Source organism: Pseudophryne corroboree, chromosome 1 (genome assembly GCF_028390025.1).
Source record: "Pseudophryne corroboree isolate aPseCor3 chromosome 1, aPseCor3.hap2, whole genome shotgun sequence".
NCBI classification, from domain to species: domain Eukaryota; kingdom Metazoa; phylum Chordata; class Amphibia; order Anura; family Myobatrachidae; genus Pseudophryne; species Pseudophryne corroboree.
In genome coordinates this window covers 437,551,049-437,576,047 of record NC_086444.1, presented here as the reverse complement: position 1 = coordinate 437,576,047, position 24,999 = coordinate 437,551,049, and positions in this window count along the sequence as shown.

The following is a 24,999-nucleotide window of genomic DNA, read 5'->3' as shown; positions in this document are numbered from 1 at the left end:
CTCAGCAACTGTTGGAAAGCAAATTGATGATGAAGAGATTGCTACAACAATGCTACAGAACTTGAAGAGTTTGACTTCCTAGTTGTGGTGTTGGAAACAAACATAGCAAAGTTAAATACAGACATTAGGGGTTATTCAGAGTGGACACAGATCTTGCTTCCCGCAGCAAGATCTGCGTCCATCTACTCACATGCTGGGGACCGCCGAGCACAGGGCAATGCCGCCCAGCATGTGTGTGGCACCACCCCATGATGTATCTGCAATTCAATTGCAGACCCATCGATTTAAGGTTGACACATGTGGGTGTCACACAGCTGCCCCGAAAACGGTCCAGACACGTTCTTTATTGTATGGACCATGCCCACAAAATGCCATGACGCCACCCAAAGGCCACCGCTGTCAATCACCTTGCGGCCTGGAAGGATGCGGTCGGAAGGTGTAGGGCCGTTTAAATACTTACTGCATTCCATCTGTATTTTGACTGTCTCAGTTCCTGCTTTTGGCATCCTGACTGATGGGATACTGACTGCCAGGATTTCATACTCAACCTGTGATAGCTCAAGGTTTCAGCATTTCTACATCCTTGACACACGGCACTGCTACGCAATAATGACAACTGGTTCACAGTCACTGCAACTCTGGCATATAAAATTTGATCACCTTATATGAAGTGTTCAAAGCTATAGAACAGAATGGTTACGGGAATGTCAGGTACTAACATAGAGAAACCCCGTATGTGAGAACTGCATATTTTGGATATAAAGTCGTTATGCATTTCCCAGGTCAGCAAGTAAAGCTAAAAAAACACTTGAGATAGTACATTCAGACATGTGTGATTCAATGGAAATAAAGTCAGTAAATCGATACTGAAACTTTGTGTCGTTCATAGATGACTTCACAAGAATTGCATGTGTACTTCATCAGAGAGAAATCTGAAGTAGCAAAGAAAGTTGCAGATTACCAGAGACTTGTACAAATCTGATCACAGGCTCAAGACCTTGAGATCTGATAATGGTGGAAAATATCTCAAGAGAAAGGTGGAACAATTTAGGTTAGTACATTTAACAAAATATAGTTATTGGTATCACTATGTATTGTCTGGGTATTTGTACACCTATACAGTATACAGTAACTAACAATGATAGGTTGTGCAGAAATGTGAATGTTTCTGCAGCGGGGTACACTGGTATTCCACAGGGAATAACATTGGGGTGTAGAGTAGGATCTTGATCCGAGGCACCAACAGGATAAAATCTTTACTGTTTCCAGGATGCCTAGCGCCGCCTCCTGTATATCCCGCCTCCAGGCACTGGAGCTCAGTTTGTAAGCTGGTACCCTGTAGACAGGATCACTAACAGGTGGGCTGCTCCAAGCAGCCCTGAAAAGAGCTTTTTTTCTGAAGATTGAAGACTTCAAGGGCCGCAGCATAGCACTGACAGGTGCTGGATGTCAGTCTGACATTAAATGCTGCCGCTCCATCACCTCCCCTGGCTGCGCTGTATACTCCCGTGTCCCTGGTTGCCGAGTACTTACAGCGGAGGGCTCCGGTTCCCAGCGCATAGCACACACATCCACCACTGCTCTCCAGGATCGTGTGGCTGCATCGGGGAGGAGGTAAGAGAGTCCCACAGGCGGGACCCGCTGCAAACCGCGATCCAGCGCGGCCTGTGGGAGACAGGCCACGCGCGCTGGCGTGGACACTGTGTTGGTACAGGGACCCCACTAGACATAGTAACATAGTAACATAGTAACATAGTATCTGAGGTTGAAAATCGAGTTCAACCTATTTGTGGTCTCCTATGCATGATGATTTGTCTAAAATTTTGACTGATGCTGATGTCAGCTGGTGCATTTTATCCCTTTTTATAGTAACTATAGTGCGTGACTATGCACCATAACCCTGGATATCCTTATCCATGAGGAATTTATCTAACCCATTCTTAAAGGTGTTGACAGAGTCTGCCATTACAACTCCCTCAGGCAGGGAATTCCAAACATGTATTGTCCTTACCGTGAAAAAGCCTTTACGATGTATTGTGCGGAATCTCCTCTCCTCTAACCTGAGCGAGTGTCCACAAGTCCTATGTGTTGATCTGGCCAAAAACAGGTCCCGCACAAGCTCTGTGTATTGTCCCCTTATATATTTGTAGATGTTGATCATATCCCCTCTTAGTCTCCGCTTTCCCAATGTAAACATGCCTAGTCTTTCAAGCCTTTCCTTGTATTCCATCGTCTCCATGCCCTTAATTAGTTTGGTCGCCTTCCTCTGAACCTTTTCTAGCTCCAGGATATCCTTTTTGTAGTACGGTGCCCAGAATTGTACACAGTATTCAAGGTGTGGCCTCACTAGTGATTTATATAACGGGAGTATAACACCCTCGTCCCTTGCATCAATTCCCCGTTTTATGCATGCTAGTATCTTATTAGCCTTCTTTGCTGCCATCTTACTTTGGGAACTGCTGCTTAGTCTGCTATCTATGAGAACACCTAAGTCTTTTTCCAGCACAGTATTCCCTAATTTTACCCCATTCAGTATGTAGGTGTTATTTTTGTTCTTGCTACCACAGTGCATTACCTTACACTTGTCTGTGAATGAAGCACATTCTCCATTTGGCTGCCCATGCTTCTAATTTAACTAAGTCGTTCTGTAGAGACTCGGCATCCTCCTCTGTATTTATAGCCCTACACAATTTGGTATCATCTGCAAAAGTTGACACCATGCTTTCTAGACCGTCTGTTAGGTCGTTAATGAAAATGTTGAACAATAGCGGTCCTAATACCGAGCCTTGTGGCACACCACTTAGCACTTCAGTCCAATTTGAAAGAGATCCATTAACCACAACAACGCGCTGCTCTCTATTATCTAACCAATTCTTGACCCAAGTGCATATAGTGCTTCCTAGTCCTATTTCTTGTAGCTTGTAGATAAGTTGCTTGTGTGGTACTGTGTCTAAAGCTTTGGCAAAGTCTAAAAAGATTACATCCACCTCTTTACCCTGGTCGAGGTTTACACTTACTGTTTCATAAAAACCAAGTAAATTGGTTTGACTGGATCTGTCCTTCACGAATCCATGTTGATTCCTTTTAATGTTTTTATTGGCTTCAAGGAACTTCTGAATACTATCCCTTAGAATACCTTCCAGTACTTTCCACACTATAGATGTAAGACTAACTGGTCTATAATTACCCGGTTCAGCTTTACTTCCGTTTTTGAATATTGGCACTGCTTCTGCTATACGATAGTCTTTGGGAACCATACCAGATATAACTGAATCCTTAAAGATCAAAAATAGGGGTTTTGCAAGTTCAGAGTGAAGCTCCATTAGAACCCTTGGGTGAATTCCATCGGGCCCCGGTGACTTTTTAATCTTTAAGTGTTTTAATCGGTCACAGACTACCTCCTCACTTAAATAAGTACCTATCAGTGGGATATTCTCATTATTGAGATTGTGTGTTAGTCCCTGAATTGGGTCCTCTCTAGTAAATACTGTTAAATTTTTTTTATTAAGTATGTCCGCTATGTCATTATCATTTTGATTAAGACTCCCAACTTGTCTTTTACAGGGCCTATACTCTCCTTCTTTAATCTCTTGCTATTAATGTATTTAAATAATTTTTTGGGATTTGATTTGCTTTCCTTTGCTACTAGTTTTTCTGTTTCTACTTTAGTCGCTCTTATTTCTTTTTTGCTTTTTTGTTACAGTCCTTATATTGCTGAAATGATTCTGCATTCCCATCAGATTTGTATTTTTTAAATGCTCGCCTTTTCTTGCCCATAAGTTCCTTTATTTTTTTATTAACCCACATCGGTTTATTATTTTTAATCTTTTTTTTGCTGCTCGTAGGAATACATTTGAGAGTGTTTTTAGCTAGTAGTGATTTTAATACATCCCATTTCTCTGTAGTATTTTTTCCTAGAAACAAACCTTCCCAATCAATATCCCTTAAAGTTTCCCTCATCATTTCAAAGTTGGCTTTGCTAACGTTTAGAGTCCTAGTTGAGCCAGTATAGGACTGTTTATGAAAACTTATATTGAATGTGACCTTATTGTGGTCGCTGTTTCCTATGGGCTCCCCCACTTTAATATCTGATACCAATTCCCAATTGTTTATTAATACCAGGTCTAAGATTGCATTGTACCTGGTGGGTTCCTCAATTAGTTGAACTAAGTAGTTATCATTAAGTGTGTTTAAAAACTTATTACCCCTAGCAGTATCACATGAATCATTTTTCCAGTTTATCTCTGGATTGTTAAAATCTCCCATCACTACTATGTCTCCTACTCCTGCTGCTCTTTCAATTTGCCTCAGTAACAATTCCTCGTCAGATACATTAATACCAGGCGGCCTGTAGCATACCCCCAATACTAACTTTTTTATTCCCTTTTCGCCACATGCAATTTCTACCCATAGCATCTCAACCATATCTACAGTCCCCTCCTGCAAATCCTCAGGTTTTAAAAATGGTTTTACGTAAACACACACCCCTCCACCCGTTTTATGTAGTCTGTCTCTGCTAAACAGCGTATAGCCTTCTAGATTGACTGTCCAGTCATGAGATTCGTCCCATCAAGTTTCAGTAATGCCTATAATATCATACTGTTTGCTTGCTGCTAGTATTTCTAGTTCGCCCTTTTTACCAGTAAGGCTTCTAGCTTTCACATACATACAACTAAGATAAGTATTTCCCTTTGCGTTAGGGACATCTTTCACCTTATGTAGCAACGATGACCTGTAATAGTTATTAGGTAGTGCTTTGGTGAAACCTGTTTTAGTACCCATGTTAATACCTTTACCAGCTGCTCTTACCCTCCCCCCAACATCTCCCCCATTTCGTTTACTACCGCCATCCCCACTATTCTCACTACACGCATCGTAGTTTCTAGCTAAACCCTTCCCCCAGGCACCTAGTTTAAAAACTCCTCCAACCTTCTAACCATCCTTCCCCCCAGCACCGCTGCACCCTACTCATTCAGGTGCAATCCATCACGACAAAAAAGATGGCGCCTGACTGAGAAGTCCGCCCAGTGTTCCAGGAACACGAACCCCTCTTTCCTACATCAGTCTCTAAGCCACACATTTACCTCCCTAATCTCCCTCTGCCTCCCTTGACTAGCGCGTAGCACGGGTAATATTTCAGAGAATATTACCTTAGATGTCCTTGCCTTAAGTTTCTTGCCTAATTCCCTATAGTCTTTCTTAAGGATATCCCACCTTCCGCTAACTTTGTCATTGGTGCCAACGTGCACCAAGACCGCCGGGTCTTTCCCAGCCCCTCCCAACAATCTATCTACCCGGTCCGCGATGTGCTGCACCCGGGAGACAACAGACTGTACGGCGATCACGGTCCCGGTAGCAGATTGCCCTATCTGCATACCTGATGATAGAATCCCCTACCACCACAATGTGACTAGGTACCTCACTATCTTTTGTCCCAACTGCGCCAGAGGGACCGCTCCTCTGGATGCTAGAGGAAACAGTCCCCTCCGGCACCGTCATTTCCTCACTATCATCCTCCGAATCCTCGTCCAGTCGTGCAAATTTATTCGGGTTTGATAGTCCGGAGATGTTGAGCCTCCCCCTCTTTTTCTTCCTTCTAACTGTGACCCAGCTGGCTCCCTGATTTTCCTCTTCTACCAGTGACCCTTCCCGCAGCTCCTTCACCGTTCTAATTCTTGCTCGAGATTGTGAATCTCCCTCAGTCGCGTAACGGTTTGCTCTAGATCCGTTAACTGGGCTTCCAGGGCAACCGTTCGCACACATCTCGTGCAGATGAAATCACACTTGGACGGTTGTTCCAGGTGTGCGTACATCTTGCACGACATGCACTGAGTGAGGTCCCCAATCACAGCCCCACCCATAGTGTTTGTAAGGTCTAACTCCCTCAACAGAAAAGAAGCAAAAAAAGAATAAAGAAGAAGCAAAACAATCTGCGAGAAAACACTTACTTATACAATAATTAAGTTGGGCTTATACTTATCTATCTTTGTGCGTTCCTTGATCCTTCACTTTTATGCAGCCGTAGTCGGCAGTTCCTCGAGTGGCAGCAGTTGTAATTAATGGCAGCAGTCTCCGTCCCCTTCTGTCCTCTCCTCTGATGACTGCAGCAGCCGACTTCCTCGTCCCCTTGTGCAGCTCAGTAGAGGGTTCTGACCCCACAGGCAGGTTGTGGTGAAATACAATATGCAGCTGAAGATTTCTAGTACACACACAAAAACACAGAAACAAAACAGAACAGGCACCCTACACACCAAAAAACTCTGCGCCTCACACACTCTCAAAACTCACCCCCTTGCTCACACACTAGTTGCAACCCCTCACACACACACAGTAATCTCAGCCCCTTAGTCACACACTACTCTCTATCCCTCTCTCACACACACACCACCAGGGCAAGGGCACAGGTCGGGTTTTAACCCGGTTTACAAGGGCTCGCAGCACCCAGTGAGGAAGTCCAGCTAGGGGATATGGCTCCGGCCTGTAGCCCCTCCCCCAGCCCCAGGCGCCATTTTATATAAATGTTCCCAACCTGGAGCTGCATATATCTTCTCCCTCATTCCCTGTGGCAGTGTTTGGCGCCATCACACTGCTCTGGGACTGCATGGGCAAAGCCACCTCTGTAGTCAGTGCTGTGCATTTGCAGGAGACTGAAGTATTCTACATGTCTTTTGGCAGTGTTAGTTAAGAAATAGTGCATTGTGACAGGGTAATCTGGTACAAGTTCCCTGTGATATACATCCAGTCTTTACTGTGCATTGTTATATCTAGTGACATATATAGCTTTACTCAGTATTACTTAGTATTGCTAGTCCAGTGCAGTTTAATTGCTTGTCATACATAACTTCTGCATTGTATATGTTAGGGTCTCCTGCCCTGTGCTGCCACGTCGTCATGGCAACCGGGAGACAAGTGCTAGTGGCAGATAAGGCCTCTTTTCAGGGTAAGCAGATGCTGCTGAATCTTTGTTGGTTAGTCAGTTCATGAAAGTTAGCCAGTACTGTGTAGCTTTGTATTTGTTTGTTGCTTACTGCAAATAGGCCTGGGGATTTGGTATTACACTCTGCCAATCCAGACCTAGCAGTAAGACTGGAGTCAGTCGTTTAGCTTGCTGGGGTTCTGTTACTACTCTGTGAACTTAGCAAGTTTGCGGCTGTATTCTAAGACTTGCCTGTCTAATCCTGTCTCACTGTGCTAGGTGTCAGGGGTCAGTTTAGTGGCAGTAAGCTAAAACCTGTGCACTGCAAGTGAGAAATAGGATTGTGGAGACTCTCCTTGTGTCTATCATTCCATCTCTGACCAAGGAGTTTACTGCCACACCCGTTGGTAACCCTTTAGGGTTTTGCTGTTGCCCTTAGCAACAGCATTTCGGGTTCTCTATGTATTAAAACACAACATCTTGCTTTTTCCATCTGTGCAGTTCTAATACAAGGGAGATACCCAGTTCCTTAGCCTCTGGGCTTCTCTGTTCACTTTGTGTGTATTTTGTTACCCTATTACCTTCTGTGTACGTTATGTCATATTCCCCAGTTTGTCTGTGAGTCCATTTGTTTTGCATAACAGTTCAAACACCAGTACATTCCTGCAGACACTGGAGTGCATAACAGTTCTGACACCAGTACTTTCCTGCAGGCACTGGTGTGCATAACAGTATATGTGACTATGTGTGTGCATATAGCTGCTGTGTGATATCTACTCCATGTATCTATCTCATAAGTGCTAACCCTATATTCTCTACCCTGAGGGGGGCTCATTGCGTCAGGGCTTTTGGTTAATATAGGTGTTTTTCCCAGATTATACTTGTATAGTATTTTTCCCTGTGCTTTTCAGTCACCATTTGCCACTTGAATCCTTTGTTTGTGCATTACACTGTACAGGGGGTTCTTGTTTGGGTAAATTTTCTGCATTTATGGTACTGCATTGCCCTTGGATTAGCCTTCCTATCATGTTGGCTACAAGGGGCGATGGTTCCGTGGCTGATCTCGTCAGTCGTGGTGGTGACGTCATGGACCCCTTAGAGCAGGCATTCCCAACCGCGGTCCTCAAGGCACACCAACAGTGCAGGTTTTAGTGATATCCAGGCTTCAGCACAGATGGTTAAATCAAAATAACTGAGGTACTAATTAAGTCACCTGTGTTCAAGCCTGGATATCCCTAAAACCTGCACTGTTAGTGTGCCTTGAGGACCGAGGTTGGGAAACACTGCCTTAGAGGATAGCATTGCAGCTAAGGGCTCAAGTGCTGGGGGCTCTTTACCCTCCAGTCAGGTTGTAGCAACGGGGGCACATTCAGACCCACCTTGGGCTCTTTTCTCTACATTGCTGAATACAATTGTAACTAGACTCACACCCCCTATGGGACCACCTGTGTCTTTACAGCCACAATTTGTCCCTGCGGTTAATCCGCCATGGGCAGATACTCTGTCCACTCAGTTACAGCAATTCCATCAGACAATGGCTAAGCAGATACCTGGCCCTCGCCCGCCTAAGGCAAAGGGGCCCTCTAAGCGGGCCCTTACTTCCTCGCAATCCACTCATGTTCCGGATACCTCTTCTGATGAAGAGGGTTTGTATACTGACCCCTCAGACACTGATACAGATGCTTTTGATGGGGAATCTGTTTCACAGGTAGATGTTCCTGATCTCTTGGAGGCTATCAGGCGGATTCTCCAAATCGATGATGACACAGAACATCAAGAGGCCTCTAAGAAACCTGATAGGTTCAAACGTCAGAAGGTCGCTAAACTTGTTTTACCTCATTCTGACCATTTGGTTGACATACGTCAGGAACCCTGAGAGTGTCCTGGGAAAATGTTTACACCTCATAAGAAGATGCTAGCTCGCTATCCTTTTGCCACAGAGCTAAGTAAAAATTGGGAAACACTGCCTCCACTGGACTCACAAGTTGCACGGCTGGTGGTTTCTTCTGCTCTGCCTGTTACTACCGTCACTTCTCTGAAAGAACCGATGGATAAGCATGGGGAGGGTTGCTTGAAGTCTATTTATACTCTCGCTGGAGCTGTGCATAGACCTACTATTGCGGCCTCTTGGGCTGCTGAAGCCATCACGGCTTGGGTTCAGGAGGTGGAAGCGGAACTGTCGTCTAACTTTCCTGATACTTATAAACAATGTCTCTCGTATATTGTTACGGCTTCTCAATACATTCAACAGGCAGCTTCTGATGCTGGTGTTCTGGCGGCCATAGCTGGTGTTCTAGCGGCTACTACGTCCATTCTGGCTCGCCGGATCCTGTGGTTACGGTCCTGGTCTGTGGATCTGGACTCTAAGAAAACTCTGGAAGTTCTCCCATTTTAAGGGGAATATACTTTTTGGGGAAGACCTCAACAAAATTGTTGCTGATCTTGCCTCTGCTAAGACTGCATGTCTGCCTAGTACTTCTCCTTCAGCTCCGAAGGCTAAGAGTACTTCCTTTCATTCCTTTCAACCTCCAGGTAAAGCAAAGGGTCAGGCATACCCGAAACAGTCACGCACTTCCAAGTCCAGTAAGCCCAAGCCTAAAAGAGCCTAGGCCGCCCGTCAGCCTGCTTCCAAATCTGACAAGCCTGCTGCATGATGGGGCGGGCCTCCCTCGGGGGTATCCCAGGGTGGGAGGCCGACTTCTAGCGTTTACTCAGACATGGTTACAGACCACTTCGGACGCCTGGGTATGGGAAGTCGTCACTCACGGATACACCATCTCCTTCCAGAAGCGTCCCCCTCGTCAGTTTTGCTCAACAAACATCCCTTCGGATCCGGTGAAAGCAAATGCTCTACAGGTGGTGGTACAATCCCTCCTGGACACAGGAGTGGTAGTGCCGGTGCCTCTGACTTAGAGAGGCAGGGGGTACTATTCAACGCTGTTCCTAGTCCCGAAACCAAATGGGTCCTCACGGCCCATTCTCAACCTCAAGTCTTTGAACAAATTTGTGTGAGTATCCAAGTTCCATATGGAGACTCTTCGCTCTATTGTTCTGGCTCTGGAGCCCGGGGACTATATGGTATCCCTGGACATACAGGATGCTTACCTACTTATTCCTATTGCCATGTCGCACCAGCAGTACCTGCGGTTTGCTATTGGCAACCTACATTATCAATTCCGGGCCTTGCCTTTTGGACTGACAACAGCTCCGCGAATCTTCACCAAAGTCATGGCGGTGATGACGGCTCTACTCTGCCATCAGGGTATCAGAATCCTGCCGTATCTGGACAACTTGCTGATCCTGGCCAATTCACAAGAAGTTCTCCTCCGTCATCTGGATCTGATGGTCCAGTTTCTGCAAGTCCACGGGTGGCTCATCAACTAGAAGAAATCATCCCTAGTCCCTGCTCAGAGCATGGTGCACCTGGGGGCACTGTTGGACACTCACAACCAGCGGTTGTTCTTGTCCTAGGAGAAGGTCCTGAACATTCAGGACAGCATAAGATGCTTCCTGTCTCGCCCGAGTGTGTCGATACACTCGGCAATGCAAGTACTAGGCCTCATGGTGTCGGCTTTCGACATGGTAGAGTACGCTCACTTTCATTCCCACCCTCTCCAGAAGCTGATTCTGGCCAAGTGGGATGGCCTGCCTCACCGGATCAGGTCTCACATGATCTCATTGTCTCCGGAGGTCCATCTGTCGCTAACGTGGTGGCTTCAGGACCGGCAGATGAGCAGGGGCCGTCCCTTCTGGATCTCCAACTGGGTCCTTCTGACGACGGATGCCAGTCTGAGGGGTTAGGGAGCAGTGTTGGAGCAACACTCTCTTCTGGGTCAGTGGATCTGGGAGGAGTCTCGCCTCCCGATAAACGTTCTGGAATTACGGGCAGTGTTCAATGTGCTGACACTAGCCCTGCCTCTGGTACAGAATAGGCCTGTTCAAGTACAATCAGACAACATCTCCACAGTGGCGTACATAAATCATCAAGGCGGCACTCGAAGCCGCATGGCAATGTTGGAAGTGTCTAAGATTCATCGCTGGGCGGAATGCCATCTGCCAGCCATATCGGCAGTGTTCATTCCGGGAGTCCTCAACTGGGAAGTGGACTTCCTCAGTCATCAGGACATAAATGCTGGAGAGTGGAGCCTTCATCCGAAAGTATTTCAACTCCTAATGGACAAGTGGGGCAGATGTAGACCTGATGGCGTCTCAACACAATCACAAGGTTCCGGTCTTCGGAGCAAGGACAAGGGATCCTCAAGCAGTGTTCGTGGATTCACTGGTAATTCCATGGAACTTTCGGCTGCCGTACGTGTTCCCTCCGGTGTCACTCCTGCCCAGAGTATTAAGGAAGTTCAAGCAAGGAGGAGGAATCCAACTTCTGATCACTCCAGTGTGGCCCAGATGGCATTGGTTCTCAGACCTACAGGGTCTTTCGTTAGAGCATCCCCTTCTGCTTCCGCAACGACCAGACATCCTTGTTCAGGGCCTTTGTGTCTTCCAGGATTTGGCCTGGCTGGCTTTGACGGCGTGGCTCTTGAAGCTTCAGTCCTGAGAGACAATGGTTTTTCTGAGGCGGTCATTCAAACTATGTTGAAGGCTCGTAAGCCGGCTTCTGCCCGGATTTATCATAGGGTCTGGAATTCTTATTTCACCTGGTGTGCCGCTAAGAATTGTGATGCTTTCAAGTTCAGTACTGCCAATCTTTTGGCTTTTCTGCAACAGGGCCTGGATTTAGGCTTTCGTCTGACCTCCCTCAAGGTTCATGTTTCTGCCTTGTCGGTTTGGTTCCAGAGAAAAATTGCGACTCTTCCTGATGTTCACACATTCACTCAGGGTGTTCTTCGGATTCAACCTCCCTATATTCCTCCTGTGGCTCCTTGGGATTTGTCGGTTGTTCTGAATGCCCAACAAGAGTCTCCGTTTGAACCTCTTGAGTCTGTGGACCTCAAATAGCTTATGCTTAAGGTCTTGTTTTTACTGGCTATTGCCTCTGCTAGACAGGTTTTAGACTTGGGTGCCTTATCCTGTAGGTCTCCCTTGAAGAATTTTTCACCATGACTGTGCAGTTCTTAGAATGCGCTCTGGTTATCTACCTAAGGTGGTGTCTTCTTTCCACCTTAACCAAGAGATTGCGGTTCCGGCCCTTATCTCTCCTGATTTGTCCTCCAAAGAGCGGTCTTTGGATGTGGTACGGGCTCTCCATATCTATGTGAAGATGACAGCCTCCATTAGGAAGTCTGATTCTCTCTTTGTACTTTTTGGTTTTCACAAACGTGGCTGGCCTGCGAATAAGCAGACCCTGGCCAGACGGATTAGAATCGTGATTGCACAAGCTTATGTACAGGCTGGACTTCCAGCTCCTGCTACCATCAAAGCCCATTCTACTTGGTAGGTTGGACCTTCTTGGGCGGCCTGCCGTAGTGCGACCCTTGAGCAATTGTGCAAGGCGGCTACGTGGTCCTCAGTGAACACATTCATAAGGTTCTATTCCTTTGATACTTCCGCCTCCCAGGATGCTTCCTTTGGACGCCGGGTTCTTGTGCCCACTACAGTGCGTCCCCTCCCATGAGGAACTGCTTTAGGACATCCCCGATGTTATTCCCTGTGGAATACCAGTGTACCCCGCTGCAGAAAAGGAGATTTATGGTAAGAACTTATCCTTGTTATATCTCTTTCTTCGAGGTACACAGGATTCCACAGGGCGCCCGCCCTGACGCACTTAGCTTCTTTGGGTTGGTATGGCATTAGCCGCTCCTGTCGTGAGAATGTGATGTCTGTGGCTACTAACTGTTGTTGTCTCTTTTACCTGCTACTGCATTGGACTGGTTAACAAAACTGAGCTCCAGTGCCTGGAGGTGGGGATAAAGAGGATTCCTTGCTAGGCATCCTGGGTACAGTCAAAGCTTTTAGCCTGTTGGTGCCTCGGATCAAGATCCTACTCTACACCCCGATGTTATTCCCTGTGGAATCCAGTGTACCTCGCAGAAAGAGATTTAACAAGGGTAAGTTCTTACCATAAATCTCCTTTTTTTCTACACACTGTCAAAGTCAGAAAAATATCATGCTACACGTTGCCATATATTCACCTCATGCGCGTGCCTGCTGCACGTGCACATTCTCTCCCATGCGTGCGGATACTCGCAGCCGCATGATGGCGCCTCGGCCATGCGCTCGAGAGCGTGGTATGTGCATTTACGGTAGAGTTTGTGTGCGTCTAGCGGGCGACTCAATCGTTAAATAATAAAACCAAATAGTATGTTTTATAGATAATGTTCCCCTTAATAATGACTGTAAGTTTGTTTAATGTAAATGGTCGCTGGACAGAGGAATTCCTTTTTGTATGGTACGAAGGGTCAGACAGGGTTTGAACAGCTGTGTCTGGTACCTAACTAAAGAACATTTTAATAGCAACAATCCGGTATTGGTTAGGTAAAGATTAATCGCTCCTGCGTATAGTTATGGCCATTAGTAGATTCTGGACATTTCATATATTTGCGATTCATTACCCATGCGGCGGGAATCTTCAGATTCCCTCCCACCTGAGCAGTTTGATATAGTCACAGCCCACCTGTTCAAACTAACCTATGACCTTTTGTTATGATACGAGGAGACATTCCTGTGTCCAATGAACAATGAGATTATAGGTCCCTTTGTAGTATACTGTACTCAGTGTATATAAGATCAGCCAGCCTGGGCAGCTCTCTCACTCTCCACAAACGGTTTTCATCTTGACTAACTCGGAGCTGGTACCAGAAAGCTGCGCAGCGATCATTCTCAGTGTGTGTAAGTAATTCTCTGCAAACCAACTTATTCTCTGTTTGTATTGGCCATTCCCTCTCTCTGTTATAGTATAGGATTGTGACGCTATTGTATATTTCTGTCTAGATATTCTGTTAGAATTATATGTTAGCTTGTAGTGTATGACTTGTAACTGTTTACCCTTTTCAATATAACTAATAGCTTGTTAGTAAAGGTGTTGGAACCTTAGCACGGTATTGTGTGTTCATTACATTGCAGAGGGTAATAGGAGCGTCTCGATCGCTCAAACAGCTTTAGTGTTAATCAGGTTAAGCAGCGTTATATCGCTACAGTGTTTCAGAATAAGGTTTACAGCATAAGAGTATCCTTTCTGAGTGTTACATTCAAGGTTTACTGATTATCATCTTGTGAGCGTCTGCGCAGCTCGTGATCTCCTCGTGGTCTCGAGCGTCCGCTACGCTGGTAGCGTAGCATTACGGTAGTCGCTCGCCTATAGCGTGCTCGACACCAAGTGTAAGCTGTGAGCGAGCGTGCCGCATGTGCGTCTCGATCACGGCCGAGCGTATGCTACGCTAAGTGCGTACCCTTACGGTACCCCATACGCCAATCGCGTACTGTGCCTCTTACCCATTATTGTGAAGGTTATAAGGTAATCAAATCAGCATTATCAATTGGCGGCTCGTCCGTCCTCCACATATCCGCACTAGCGAAAACAAACGTTATCTGTCAGCAAGAGCGGGAAGGCAGTATCCCTTCATATCGGGATACAGTAGTGCTGGCTAGATAAGCGTCTGTTTCGCTACGTTGAAGGAGTGCTGGTGGAATCCGGAACCGGAGGTAAGAACAATACGCTAGTGTCTTTTAAAAAACTGTTTATTTCTGTTTTGCGTACACACGCACGCACACACCTGTATTTCTTTTCACTTGTGTATTTTCACATATCACTTTCCTGGTTGCCATTTCACAATTGATAACGTGCTGAGAAAGATTTGTTGCTATTGGTAGTTAAAGAGTAAAAATAATACGTTAAGGAGTAATTTGTAATACACGCGCACGGCTTGCCTAAAATACAAGGAAGTTTGGTGTGGTGTTCAGTAGATGATTACAGTTAAAGATCATCTACATTGATATAAACGTGTTAAATTGTAATTCTGTGGATATACCTGGCTGGCGTACACGTGTCTCTAACAAAGGGCGGGACTAGTGTACGCGACGCAAGGGCCGACGCACGGAGCGTATATTACGCAACGGAGCGTCTGGGTACGCCCACATAATACAAATCACACGATAGTATTGTTTTAATTAGGCGATAAGGAGGCAACGCAAAAATTTTAAGCTAATAGATCCTTCTCTAGTTGTAACTCCTCGGGATTAGCCTGCGATACTGAATGAAAGGGATTTCTGCGCAGAAACGAAAGTAAAGAGTATATGAGGTGAAAGAGTGTGTATACATATATATAAGTTTCTAATTTTTGGGGTTGAACCAAGGAAATCATCGAGTTCTCGTGAAGGTACATACGTGTAAGTGACTGCATGGTGGCTTGGGAGGCATCCCTTGTTAAACATTTAAAATAAGAGCATTAGAGTATAGCAGACCAGGAGGTCTACTTTAGCACAGACCAGGAGGTCCAGACAGACCAGGAGGTCTAGGTACAGCAGACTAGGAAGTCCGCTATAGAAAGAGTAAAGGAGCACAACACCAGGAAGGGTTGGTGCGGTACCCATATAGGCCATTAAGCTCAGGCTGAAGGAATTCGCAGCCACAATTTTCGATTCCACTGGTCGCTCCGCACATAAGATTAGTTGCTTATGTGCAGAACGATTGTACCGCACGTAATTGTGTGCATTAGTTAGTAACTTGACCCAGTACCATTTGCGTACACTAGAGGGGTCATAAACGCTATTTGTACATTCTAACGTGATTTGTGTAATTTTTTTATTTTAAGGGAAGTTCGCTAGTCACTTGGGAACTATCCAACAACCAATAGTTACTGGAAAGGGTTAAGTGCTCTTCGGATCACACCCACATGTTCCAGTAAATAGAGGTTCAGGTCGCAGGGGCCCTAGGTCGAGTACGCCAGCGCTAGAGCAGTGTGTGGGAGTATTGGTCGACGTGGGCGAGTGAGTGGAGTACTCGGTAAACTGCCACCGCCGGCCTACCCCAGACATCTTGGTTTTTGTAAGGGTTCACTGAAGACCCTGATTTGAAGGTCAGAGGTAGTGAAAGCAACACCTGCAAAGATGGGGGCCAGTTGTTCAGGTAGGGGGCGATCAACCTCAATTCGGGTTGATTTAATTAACCGACCAATCGGGTCGGCAAGGTATGTAATGTGTGAGAAATACGGTTCACACACAGAAGTTTTGTGCGATGAATGGGAAAGAATGACTGTGCACGATGGGGAAAAGTTCCCACGGGTAGGCAGTTTTAGTCCCGAGGTGTTACAGAATCTAAGGAGAAGGATATGTTTTATTAAATCTGCAAAGAGACGGATCAAACATTATGATTATTTACAGTTATGGCAACAGGAAGGTGAAATACAAAGAGGATTGGCTCAAGCGGGTGGATCTAACCCTATCAGAAAACTGATAGCCACCGCGCCACCACCACCATACATAACGGGAGAGAAGGTGGTTGCAGAGAATGGCACACTGGTGAATGATAAACATGCACTTAGTAACTGTATAAATGTTAAGCCTAATGTAACCAAGATTGTTGATGCTAATGTTAACCCGTGCAAGCTGTACCCTGTTTTAAACTTTCCCCAGGATTGTGATCAAGAGGATGAGCCAACAACAATATCGTCACTCTCTCTAGCAGCCACCATAGCAGAAACAACAGTGGGCACGGCCCAACCCGTAAGATTAGTATCAAAGCCCCCTAGCGGAGGGACAGGTGAGGTCGTATCAACTGGTAAGTACGGCACCATACAATATACTGAAACCATTTCACCACATGCTGTAGAATCTACTCAGAATGATGTTATTGGACTTAATCCCGTTAGGGTAATTGCAGTGCCAAATGGGAAAACTGACACTTCAGGAGTCACTCCTCTCAGACACATTGCCATGCACTGCCCCTTTTCCCGAATGGAATTAAGATCAATGGTGTCTGAATTCCCTGATCCTAGGAAAGATCTAGTTGCAAGCCAGGAATACATTAGAGAGCTAGGAAATACTGTGGAGCCCAATAACAAAGACTGGCAGATATTGCTGAGGGCATGTTTACCCTCCAATGTCGACTCAGTGAAATTTTTAGCTGACTGTAAATTAGATGAGGATGTACCCCTTACGGATGTGTACAACCAAGATAATGTAAAGAGAACAAATTTACAGTTAAAAGAGTATTTTCCAGCTGTTGTCAAATGGAGCAAAATTTTCTCCATCAAACAGAAAGAGGGAGAAACAGCAGCTGATTATTTTCATCGGGCACTACAGGATATGGCTAAGTATACAGGCATAGAAGACATTAAGACAAATGTGAATCATAGAGAAGTAGCAGTATCTGTGTTAATGGATGGTTTAAAGGAAGTATTTAAGACGAGGGTACAGACCACCCAACCATGTTGGCGAGGTCTGTCGGTGGCTACTTTGAGAGAGGCCGCTATTGATCATGATCGAAATATCACCAAACACAGGGAGTTGCAGAGTGATAAGTTAATGGCCGTAAGTATACAGGCCCTGACCACCAGGCAACCTCTGTATAAATCTCCGACTCCTGTGGGTAAGTCAAATGTGGTAACTTGTTATTACTGTCATAGAGAGGGACACTATGCACGAGACTGTAGATCAAAGAATGCACAAAAATCATATCAACCCCCTAGACAACGACATGACACACGAAATTGGGATCAAGGACCGCAGAGATGGAGTTATGAGCCACGCGCAGGGGAAACAAAAAGGTATCCCCCAAAAAGAGACTGGCAAGTCACTGATAGATTCCATTTACCCCCTTCACCGGTAATAGCTGCCAGCGCAATGCAGGGAGGCCACCACGCACCATAGGGGCGAGGCCACACCTGTAATCTGCAGCCAGTGAAATTAATTGCGAACCTTGGAAGTGAACCCGAGGTCACAATTGATGTAGCTGGTAAATCTCTAAATTTCCTTGTAGATACAGGGGCGGCCAAGTCAGTGATAAATTCGACCGTGGGCATGAGAACCACTGGTAAAACAATTCCAGCCATGGGAGTAACAGGAGTAGTACAGCACTACCCTTTAAGCAAACCTGCAGAGATTACGATAGGGCCTTTGCATACCAAGCATTCTTTCCTGCTGGCTGCATCGGCTCCGACTAATCTCTTAGGGAGAGATTTACTGTGCAAAATGGAATGCGTCATATACTGTACTCCTGAAGGTGTGTTCTTGGATATACCCGAAAACCACGCTCAGGAAGCGCAGGATATGCTAGACTCCCCAACAAGATTAATGTCACACACTGTTGTTGTAAATAGGTGTCCGTCCAAGGTAGAGGAAATGATTTCCCAGATACCGGAATCACTTTGGACCAAGGATGGACAAGACACTGGATTGATGGCAAACGTAGCCCCAGTAGTTGTGCAAGTAAAAGATGGTAGGATAGCTCCAAAAATCCCACAATAGCCTCTGAAGCCAGAGGTGGAGTTAGGAGTTTTCCCTGTAATAGAGCGCTTGCTACAACAGGGCATTCTGGTAAGGACGTCCAGCACTGCAAATAGCCCCATCTTCCCTGTTAAAAAGAGTGGGGGGAGGGGTTACAGATTAGTGCAGGATCTAAGAGGGATCAACAAAATAGTTGAGAGTCAATTCCCCGTAGTGCCAAATCCAGCTGTCATCCTTATGCAAATCCCTCCCACTGCCAAATTTTTCACTGTGATTGACCTCTGCTCCGCTTTCTTCTCGGTACCTCTGCACCCTGACAGTCAATACTTATTTGCATTTACATACAGAGGAGTTCAATATACATGGACTCGCTTACCACAAGGTTTCATAGACAGTCCAAGTATTTTCTCACAAGCTCTGCATGATTGTTTACAGTCTTTCCAACCAGAGAGTGGATCAATATTGATACAGTACGTGGACGATTTACTACTGTGTTCAGATTCACTGGAAGCATCCCTGAGAGATACGAAACAGCTCCTGTTTCATCTTTCAGACACAGGACACAAGGTTTCCAAAGACAAGTTACAATTATGCCAGACCCGTGTGAAGTATTTGGGACACTGTCTAACACAAGGACTGAGACACCTTACCGCTGATAGAATTCAAGCAATTCGTGACATGACCCTGCCACAAACCCGGCAACAGATTAGAACGTTTTTAGGAATGTGTGGGTATTGCCGTAACTGGATCCCAGGTTTTTCCATACTGGCCTTACCTTTGCAGGAGATGGTCTCATCAAGTAAACCTGATCGGATTTCGCACACAGACGAATCTGAGATGGCATTTGAGAGACTTAAACAGTGCCTAACGCAGGCACCAGCATTAGGTATGCCAGACTATGGGAAACCCTTTGAGCTGTATGGAACAGAGAGTGCTGGGTGCGCAGCAGGTGTCTTAACCCAGAAGCATGGTGATGCCAGCAGGCCGGTAGCCTACTATAGCGCTCAGCTAGATACGGTAGCGCGATCCCTCCCCACATGCTTGCGAAGTGTTGCAGCAATAGCATTGCTAGTCACAAAAAGCGAAGATGTAGTGCTAGGACACAACCTCACAATTCATACACCACATGCAGTGTCAGCCTTACTGAATTCTGCCCAAACCAGACACGTCTCATCAGCGCGGTTTACAAGATGGGAATTGGCATTGATGGCCCCCGTAAACATCACCATAAGGAGATGCAGCGCATTAAATCCTGCAACGTATCTCCCAGGTGTGCCTGGACAGGCACAAAGGGTGGAGGATGAGAGTGATGGTGAAGGAGGATTTAATACAGGGGATGACACGCATGATTGTATGGAATATTTGACCCAAAATTTCACGGCAAGGCCTGACATCAGTGACAACCCACTGGAAGATGTGGATTTTACTTTCTACACTGATGGTAGTTGTCACAGACAGACGGACTCGGGAGACTTGTGTACTGGATACGCAGTCGTAGATGACCAAGGTACCATAGAAGCAGAACCGCTAGGCCCACCTCACTCAGCACAAGTTGCTGAACTGGTTGCCCTAACCAGAGCATGTGAATTGGCTAAGGGCAAGTCAGCCAATATCTACACAGATTCTAGGTACGCCTTCGGAGTAGTCCATGATTTCGGAGCCCTATGGCGCCTCAGAAATTTCATGACGGCAGCTGGCACACCCGTAGCGCATGCAGCCCATATCAAAAGACTTCTAACAGCGATACAGGAACCCGACAGAGTGGCTGTTATCAAGTGTAAAGCTCACACGTATAGCCAAGACCCGGTATCACTTGGTAACAGCCGAGCAGACGAAGCTGCTAAATCAGCAGCTAGTAACCCCATACAAACAGATAGTACACGACTGATGGTATTTAATACTGTAAACACACAGAAATTGTGTGAAATGCAAAATTTGTGTTCCCCACAGAAAAAGGCAGTTTGGAGGTCAAAAGGATATGACCAGGAGTCCACAGGACTCTGGACAGATGGACAGGGTAAACCAGTAGCACCCAGAGCATACCTTCCAAGTCTAGCGGAAGCAGCACACGGGCTGACTCATCTGGGCAAAGAAGGAATGTGTAAGCTAGTAAGAGCTTATTGGTGCGCCCCAGGATTTTCTTCCCACGCGGGTAAAAGAGCGATGACATGTCTCACCTGCTTGAAGAAGAATATCAGAAAGGCAATACCGACAGAGCCATCCCATATCCCTCCGACAGATGGTCCTTTCCAGGTAATACAGATTGATTTCATACAATTGCCACCTTGTAGAAATTTAAAGTATGTTTTGGTCTATATTGATGTGTTCTCAAATTGGGTTGAAGCATTTCCTGCGGCCACAAATACCGCTGTATTTACTGCAAAGAAAATTGTGCAGGTATTTGTGTGTAGGTACGGTATCCCTAGAATAATTGAAAGTGATAGGGGTACCCATTTCACAGGTGAAGTCTTTCAAACAATGTGAAAGTTGATGGGAATTAATAGTAAGCTGCATACTCCGTACCGTCCCCAGGCGAGCGCGAAGGTGGAAAGAGTAAACAGCACTATTAAAAATAAATTGAGCAAGGTAATGACTGAAACAGGACTGTTATGGCCGGAAGCTTTACCAATTGTATTATACAGCATCAGAACCACCCCCAGGTCCCCTCTTAATCTGTCTCCCTTTGAAATTCTGTTTGGTCGACAACCCCATGTTATGATTAACCCCCAGGATGATTTGAAATGTAACAATGAAGTAACCGTAAAGTACTTGGTTAAGATGAGTAAGCAATTGAGGAATCAGAATGATAATCTAAAGTTGGTGATTCCTGATTTGCCAGACAGTAATTGTCATGACATTGAACCTGGGGATTATGTAATGATACGGAATTTTCTACGCTCAGGTTGCCTTATTGACAGATGGGAAGGACCATATCAAGTCTTATTGACCAGCACAACTGCTTTGAAGGTTGCCGAGAGAGAAACTTGGGTCCATTCGTCTCATTGTAAAAAGGTCACTGACCCAGAAAGGTCCCGTGATAAAGAACAGACGGTAGAGGTTGTATCACTAGAGTGTCTGTTCAGGGAGGATTGAGACGACACCTGAGCGCTGAGAATAACAAGACCGGAAGCTTGTTGAGCCAGATGTCTTTTTCCCATTTGTTATTTTCTCCAGTTCCCACCTCCCTCCTATTTCCTTTCCCCCTTCTTATTTTTCTCCTTTTACTCCTCTAAGATGGACTTGCCCCAAGAGACTGTGATCCGGATTTTCCTGTTGACCATGATGTTGACCAGAGCAGTCTGTTTCGGTGAGAGTACCATGGAGGTCGAGAAAGGATCAGGAATGGGTTCTGATGACCAGGATGCAGGCGTAGATTTCCAAGAACAACATAATCTCCGAGTAAAGGCGAGTATCAGAAAACGATCTGGTAGCATTGACAATAGAAGGAATTGTGAAGGATTGTTAGCTGAAGAGAACTGCATCTGTAGGCATTGTGACAATATAGTTGAGGATGGGTGCATAAAGAAATGTCAGTCCAGTTTTAATGTCCACATGGACCGGCATCCATTGAGTGACTATCACTCCTTAGTGGGTAAAGTGTTAAATCAAACAGACTGTTGGGTATGCTCTCAAGTACCTCAAGGCCATAGCAAATCAGGACTAGTACCATTCCCTTTAACTGTAGGAGAGGTACTTGAGCTAAGTGGTGGGAGACCGGTGGACAAGAGGTTTAATATCTCTAGTCCTCCTAGTTTGAAGCTCCACCAATATCATGTGGATAGGTCCTTAGTGTGCTTTAACATTTCCAATCCCCGAAAGCTGGGAAATTGGGAAGTGTCATGGAGTAATCAAACCATGACATTCTCACATAGAGCCGACAGATTGCCCATAGACACAGAACTTATACGCCAGATAGCCGACCATAGGAAATTCTTTCGGTATAGGTACACCTTAGGAAGTAGGATCATGCGAGTTGGAGAAGTATCACCAGGATACTGTGCACAGATCGTACAAACTGATACGTGTACTAAACAGATGGGAGAATTAGGGTTAGGAGAGTTCACATGGAAAATTTGTAATATGGTTATGTCACACTCCGTCCCATATGTTCTCCCCGATGATGCATATTTCATATGCGGGAGGAAGGCGTATAAGTGGCTTGCCCCAAACTCAGAAGGGTTATGTTATATTGGAAAAGTACTGCCTGAGGTAATGACTGTATCCCACACTAAAATGATAGATATTCACCGCAGTGCCCAAGCTCCTTATACTCACACTCATTTCGAGCACATCGTTAAACGGCACCTGATAGAGAGAACAGAGCATCCGGCCTCTGACCTGATCCATGAATCCACCGGGATTCAATTCCTAATCGCGTTAGATATCACTCGCACTGCCAGAGGAGTGATAAATTACAAATATATATCTGCGCTTGCAAATTTATTAGACAATATCACCGAAATATATGACGACACATTCAGGTACACTGAGAAAGAGTTACAAGCCTACAAAACAGAACTGGTTCAGCATAGGATGATTCTCAATTACCTCACAGCAGTGACAGGTGGGTATTGTGTTACCCTGGCAACTCAATATGGAATAAAGTGCTGCACATACATTACAAACAGCACGGAGGACCCAGCCGAGGTCATAGACCAAAAGATGGATGACATTTTACAATTAAAGTGGGAGTTTCGAAGGAAACACAATCTCACATTCGCTGCTGTGGGTAATGAGCTGACCAGTTGGGTGTCATGGTTGAACCCACGAAATTGGTTCTCGGGCTTAGGAGAATGGGCCCAAGGTATTATTATGGATGTAGGGAAATTTCTTTTGTGTATTCTGGGAGTCGCCATATTGGTTGGCCTGATATTTAGATGCGTTCGGGTTTTAGCGAAGCGTAAAAGTAATACCAGGGTGATGAGTCTAAGGAGCGAGGACACTGTACTAACAACAACTAATTTGATGTATGACCCAACGATAGAGACAATGTTGTGATGAAAATGTGATTCCACGGTCCGTTTCTTTCACCCGTTTCTCCTTTGTTTTCCTCCAAGGTACAAAGACTCGCTTGGAAAAAGGATTTGAAGACGACATTTATACAAAGATTTTTTTATGGACTATGTTGCCGGCCCCCAATATCCCTAGTGACTTTAATGAAAACGCTAGCCCAGAACTTTAGTGATTTAAAATTTTATGGACATTGAAACGGCTTTGCTCGCATTATAGCAAAAGCCCAAAGAGACTACAGTCAACATGTACATCGAGACAAGACATCAGACAAGACCTCAATCAGCAAATGTATATTAAACTCACATAGTTTATGACTGCATTTACCATAATTGCTTCTTATCTTCATTTCTACAACCTTCAGGTAATGACACACATAGTCGATAGGGTATATAGGCACAGATATCAGCACTCACATATCCCCCCATTCATGTATCATCAACTAAAATGTGCTCCCCCATTTTTGTTACAACAAAAAGCCGAAAAGAGCTCGGTAAAGTTTGACAGCCCATCCACAGACCCGTAATACGGGATAAGAAGGAATTCAAATGTATACTTCGCAATACCTCGAAGCTTAATTTAAAACACGTACGGCACGATGATACATGACCCCTCAAACATGGATTCATACACACATGCTTCTACTATCTCACTAGGTCATACCTTTTTCCCACCTTCCTCTCTTCACCCTTACCCAATCATAGAAATGTATTTATACATGACATATATTTTTCTCTTTTTGAACAGTTTTAGGAAGTGGCAGTTATTGATGACTGCCAAAGGGTGGACTGTCAAAGTCAGAAAAATATCATGCTACATGTTGCCATATATTCACCTCATGCGCGTGCCTGCTGCACGTGCACATTCTCTCCCGTGCGTGCGGATACTCGCAGCCGCGTGATGGCGCCTCGGCCATGCGCTCGAGCGCGTGGTATGTGCATTTACGGTAGAGTTTGTGTGCGTCTAGCGGGCGACTCAATCGTTAAATAATAAAACCAAATAGTATGTTTTATAGATAATGTTCCCCTTAATAATGACTGTAAGTTTGTTTAATGTAAATGGTCGCTGGACAGAGGAATTCCTCTTTGTATGGTACGAAGGGTCAGACAGGGTTTGAACAGCTGTGTCTGGTACCTAACTAAAGAACATTTTAATAGCAACAATCCGGTATTGGTTAGGTAAAGATTAATCGCTCCTGCGTATAGTTATGGCCATTAGTAGATTCTGGACATTTCATATATTTGCGATTCATTACCCATGCGGCGGGAATCTTCAGATTCCCTCCCACCTGAGCAGTTTGATATAGTCACAGCCCACCTGTTCAAACTAACCTATGACCTTTTATTATGATACGAGGAGACATTCCTGTGTCCAATGAACAATGAGATTATAGGTCCCTTTGTAGTATACTGTACTCAGTGTATATAAGATCAGCCAGCCTGGGCAGCTCTCTCACTCTCCACAAACGGTTTTCATCTTGACTAACTCGGACCTGGTACCAGAAAGCTGCGCAGCGATCATTCTCAGTGTGTGTAAGTAATTCTCTGCAAAACAACTTATTCTCTGTTTGTATTGGCCATTCCCTCTCTCTGTTATAGTATAGGATTGTGACGCTATTGTATATTTCTGTCTAGATATTCTGTTAGAATTATATGTTAGCTTGTAGTGTATGACTTGTAACTGTTTCCCCTTTTCAATATAACTAATAGCTTGTTAGTAAAGGTGTTGGAACC